The following is a 5,894-nucleotide window of genomic DNA, read 5'->3' as shown; positions in this document are numbered from 1 at the left end:
CTCGCCCGTGCTGGGGCCGCTCGGCGCGGGGAACGATGGGGAGCAGCCCGCGGGTGCCTGGCCGGTGCCTCGGCACGATGCCACCCGTGTGTTCCGGGCCTTTTGGGACTGCTGAGCCGCTCGGGTGGGCGCAGCGTGGCCCTGCTCGGGGCCACATGGCCGTGCAGGAACCGCTGGCTATTGCACTGCTCCCCACTGGACTGACCTCAGCAAGAATAATCAGCTGATCGCCCTGTATTCTGAGCCTTTCATATGCTCATACTGAAAAACAAATTTTAGAAAAAATCATGCTTTGCCTTTGTATGTTGCACCAAGCCTTCTCCCCTTGCACAGACACGAACATGTGAATAACAACTTTGTTACGTTTCCAATGCAAGGAAAAGTGTAGGTTAGGATATTAGGTTAATACATGAGAGGATGTTGCAAAATCTCAAATTGTATCGAGCAATTCAGGATCAGTTCTCTGTACTATACCAGCAAATGCCACCACAGCAATCTGCTTTCATATATCTTTATGTGAATATTATTTCAACGGCAGAAAACAGCCAAATAAAAATATGTTTTGCTAAAGGGTTATTGACAAGATACCTGATTTATAATCTAGACTGCTTCAGTTTCAGTATGTCAAATGCAATTTTTCTCTATGCGGAAAATTGCATTATTTGTGTGTTTTTATTACAAACATGTCTGTTGCGTTCAGCCTCTTGTAGTATCTTTTGAGGACAGGACAGGACAAGACAGGACAGGACAAGACAGGACAGGACAGGACAGGACAGGACAGGACAGGACAGGACAGGATAGGATAGGATAGGATAGGATAGTTCTTTTGAAAGGTGCCTACAACTATTATCTGCTACAACTGCCTGGCAGCTTCAGAACTAACCAAAAGAAGCACGTTGTTAAGAATTGCACCCTGAGGAGCACCGCTGGTGGCTGGTCACCAGCCAGATACAGTCCCTCACCCAGCACACCATGAACCCACTGTTGGACAGCATGTTCAGGAGGATGCTGTCAGGGACAGCATCAGAAGGCTTAATCCAAATTTAAGAATTCTTAATCCTTCCTAAATCCAGGAAAACTCCAGCCATGTCCTTCCCTTCAACCACTAGGCCAGTAACCTTGTCAAACAGGACTTTCCTTCTGTGAAACTTTGTTGACTCTGCCTGATGATTGCATTATTCTTCAAGTGCCTTTCAACTGCAGCCAGTGTGATCTTCTCCATATTTTTTCCAGGTAATGAGACTGTACCAACAGGTCTTCCTGGATCTTCCTTCATGCCCTTTTTGTAAATTGAAATAATATTTCCTAGCTTCCAGTCCAGGACCCCCAAAGACTCCAAGATCTGTGGGAGCTATCTGTACATGTATCTCTGTACTTGGGTTACTCAGCCATTTATGTGAGCATTACAACTCTTAGAGAAGTTAAGGGTCCCTGTTTGGTCTGTAGTTTGTAAATCTTGGCAGAATATAACAATATAAATTTATTAGGTTCTGTTTCTGAGATGTTGTATCTAATGGTATCATGGTAAGAAGGTTTTGCAGGCTGTATAGCTAAGTTAAAAGTAGGTGGGTATTACGTAAGTATATCCTATTTCTGGTAAAATTGCGTATTTGGCTAGAGGGGACACAGTTACATTTCTGATGTCTGAATGTCAAATTCAGATACATCTTCCAAAATAAGCACTGACTTAGTCAGCAGCTATATAAAAGCTTTTTAATATAACCCCTGCAAAATTAATTTCTCGTTCCAGTCTTTCGCATAATAGAAATTGTCTGATCTGTCTGCCTTTCAATGTTTTCTCTGCCTTATTGCTTTAAAAAGAAGTACCTGATTTGTTGTGGCAGGGAAGAAAAAAATAATGCATGTATTCTTAATTCACTTTTCCTTGAAAACAGATCTTAATTACTTTTCCTACTGTCCTTCTCCTCCTAACAGTTTGTGAAGCTATTCACTGGTTATATTGGCAAAGTAGTAGAAGTCTTGTACATAATAATTTTGCTCCTTTTAAGATCTGTGAAAACCAGACCAGACCTTGACTGAAAGCTGCGGTGCATCTTTAATAGGAATGAGGAGGTGTTATGGGAATACTATCAGACAGGGAGGCTTCATTTGTGGCTTGCACTTTACCAAATTCAGAATAATTCAGCCATGAGGCTGTGGGCAGATCAGGATACTTGTTTTGGTTTTCTGATTTCATCAGCTCTTGTACCTTAGGTAGTCAAAGAGAGACAGAAATTTCAGAATTAACTACAACTTTCACAAAACTTCACAACCCTTAGTACACCATTAGGGAACTTCAGAAGACCACATTAAGCATGTTTTATGTTAACCATAGTTTTGCCACTGAATTGCTACTTTGCAAATCTGCACTTTCTTTTACATCTAATCTAGAATTCCTTTACATGACCCTGTTCTGTTATTTATAGGTATGTATGTGCCTGTGTGTATTTTAAGACAGTCATTAATTTTGTATCTCTTAGGGAAGGATCCACTGATCAAAGATCACAATGAGGGAGTGCGCAGGGAAACGGAAACAGCGCTCCAAAAATCCAGAAATAATAAAATAAGATACAATGCTGGGAATGCAATACAGGCATAGAAAATGGGAGAGTTACTTGCGTGAAAGCAAAGCCTTTCTCACACCATTAGTGGCTGAAGGGTCTGTAAAGTGTTTGGTTATGTGTGGTGAAGACAAGCTTTGAGTAAATGTATTCATTTCACTCAGATGTGTTGCCATGTATCAGTAGTCCAGAATCTTTCTGTATAAGGAAGCTGCTAAAAATTTCCCTCAATGTAATCTCTAGCTACCCTTCTCTCATTTGTACTCTTCTTTCATTTGTACAGTCTGAGGATAAACTAGTTCCTTGAAGCTTGTTTTTTTTCCTACATAGAGCATGAATTCTCCAGTAATCCTTATGAGTACTTACTAATGTGCTGGGCATGTCCAGGTCCACTTGCTGAATATCTCTGTTTCTGGAAGAGCTAAATGGAATTCTTGTGCCACTGCATGATGGTGGGGTTTTTTAGGAGTTTTGTAAAGTAAAAAGACTGTTTATTTTTTCTCCAGCCTGTTGAATAGCTAAGCTGTGAAAGCTTTATTGGCAGTTTTCTGACCATGTATGATATTCACACTATGTGCCAGCCAATAAACAGTGTGTTTTTTACAATTGTACTTAAGCCAACAAAACTCCTTTGCAGCACTGGGGATTAAAGATTCTTTCCCTGCTATAAATCTTTAAGAACTTTGGTGTTTTGTGTTGAAGAGGATTTGCAGTCTGTCTTTATTCTGTAAATTGCATGATCAACCCCAAATATTTGTAGTTTGGCTATCATTCCCAACAGTTAGATCTGATTATCCAAGATGAAAGTGGTGAAACCCATGATTAATACTGCTGCTGTACTAAATTAACTTCAAACAACCCTTATAAATTGTTCTACTCCTATGTATATTCAAGGACAAGACATGTTGGGACAGTGCATGACCCAACTTCATGCTTTTTTATCTTAAGAAGGTAACAGAACATAGAAGTACATTTCTCTAATATTTGATTAAAGAATGATCAAATGCTTCTGTGCCCTAGGTGGGCTCATTTATGTAGTAGCATTGTTTTTACTACTCTTGTAATGAAAAATATAGCTGAAGAACTAAAGTGTATCATGCCTTACTTTAGCCTTCATTTGTTCCTGTTGTAGGTGTTATTGTAGTTCAAAAAGGAAAAAGAATTATCCAAGGTAGTAAAAGGAGTTGTTCAAATGGTAGGGATCTTTTCATCTCCTGGATCATTACTGTGTTCTGTTATGGTCATGACTGATGCAGGTATTACCTGACTTCTAGAACTGTGGATATATTAGAGGGAAGAAAAGGGAAATAATCATTATCAATACAGCTTTATAAATCGTTGGATCTTTTCCCAGAGGTACTTTAGTGTAGCAGGGAGGATAAGAAATGGGAATCATGGGAAAATACAGCAGCTGTGACATTAGGCCTGGGCTGATTTGGAAAATTTTAGCCATTTCCACAGAGGTCTCATCTCCATTTCAACAAAGTTGAAAGGCACTGGAGAAAGATTGGTAGTAGTAGAAAAATTGGTAGGTCTGAACAGTAATTCAGGCCCTCCACAATGCAAGTCATTCTCTGAAGCTGCCTGCTTATGCTCACAGATAATGGAGGGCTTAAGGACTGAGGATTAAACACCTCAGTGAAATGCCAAACTGAAGTGCAAGAAACACAAACCAAACAGCGTATCTTCCAGTGAATCAACTCCATGTATAGTAGGGGCTAATGTTATTATTTATTCACCTTCTTAAAATATTTTGAAGTTCTTGAATAAAAGAAGCAGTGTTAGCATGACTATTAGTTGAACTTCTAGGATTCAGGTTTTCCTTGATTTTGTAGAAGCGTGAGTTTAACAAGCAACTTATGTCTGTTACAAAGCTGTGTGCAAGTAAGGGTTTTAAATACAACTTTTCCAAGTTCAGGGAGTAGGGTTGCACTTCTAAAACTTCTTATATTTGTGTTTTTACCCTATTCCTGTTTATAGATGTTGGTATTTCTAGTGTGCAGCTAGACATCTCAAAACTGTGTACAACTGAGTTAATTTTTGTCACTTCTTCAGCAGACAAGACAAAATTGAGAAGAGGAATTGACATTAAAGTCTTAAATGACATCCTGTTTTAACTTGACTGATGTATACTCTAAGGTAAAACACCTGGAGTGTACATAAGTCCTTTGTATGTTCTGAGAACTAGAGAAGGAGGTTCTGAGAGCTAGAGAACAAGAGGCCACACTTCTGTGTAACCACCACATTTCATCATGGGAAAGCCCAACACAGTTACTGTTTTCAGAGTTTCTTTCCAAGAACAGTAAGAAGTAACAATATTGATTCACTGAGTGTTACAGCTGCTTTCTGCAGGTCACACTGTCCCTAACTAGGGTTGAAAAAATGTCCCTGGGTAGTGTCTGCAACAACCTCTTTACTTGAACCATCGTGATCTGTGTATTTCGTAAGAATGAGTTCCTGATACTTCAGTAATAATAATAATTGTACTGTTTATTGTTTCAGTACTTTGAAGTGTTCATTACATAGAGTACATCTCACAGCTCTTCTAGTGCCTTTGCTAAATTCAACTTTAAATAATACATTTTCCTCAACAAAATTCCTTTTCATACCTCCAGTGGTTTTGATTTCCTTTTTTCAGGGCACCAGATATTCCACCATAAAAGTGAAGTTGGAGACTCTGATAATATGACATACTTTAGTGAGTCAGGACTTCTGTAATAGTAAGGCACCCTAATTCTAATTCCTTATTCCTTTTTGGGCAAATAGAACTTATGGTAAATTTTTTCCTGTGTTTTACAGCTGTCATTTTCCATCTGAACATGGCAGGTTTTTGTTTTTGTTTTTTTGCTTATATGTGTTTATGAAGTTTGAACTTTTAATAAAGTATTGTGATCTCCCTGCTGCTGAAAGACACTGTATAAATCTTCAGTATTGATAATGGGGGCCCATTTCAAAATTAATTTACTTTGGAAGAGTAGTGTATGCATGAATCACAGATCTGAAAGGCAGCCAGCATTGCTGGCTGCTTCCTGCTCTATCTTACATGGAAAGAAGCTGTTGTCAGTGGCAGTGGGAGTCTGTACCTTGTGTGAATTCTTAGCTCTATGAAATGGAATGCTTTAACAGCCTGTAGCATTATGTGTACATCCCTCTTGCCTTCTGCTTGTTAGCAAAGGAGTCTTTAGCAAAACAAAAAGAAAATTCTAATATGTTCCCTTACTTAGCTTTCATGCCAGAATTAAAACACCTAAAGCTAAAAGCTTTTCAGCTCATTCTTAGCAAACAAGAATTATTAAACCTAAAGAAGCATCACCACAATTACAATATCTAAAC

Source organism: Geospiza fortis, unplaced genomic scaffold (assembly GCF_000277835.1).
Source record: "Geospiza fortis unplaced genomic scaffold, GeoFor_1.0 scaffold443, whole genome shotgun sequence".
Classification (NCBI taxonomy): domain Eukaryota; kingdom Metazoa; phylum Chordata; class Aves; order Passeriformes; family Thraupidae; genus Geospiza; species Geospiza fortis.
The sequence above is the reverse complement of the archived record's forward strand: the minus strand, read 5'-3'. Positions refer to the sequence as shown.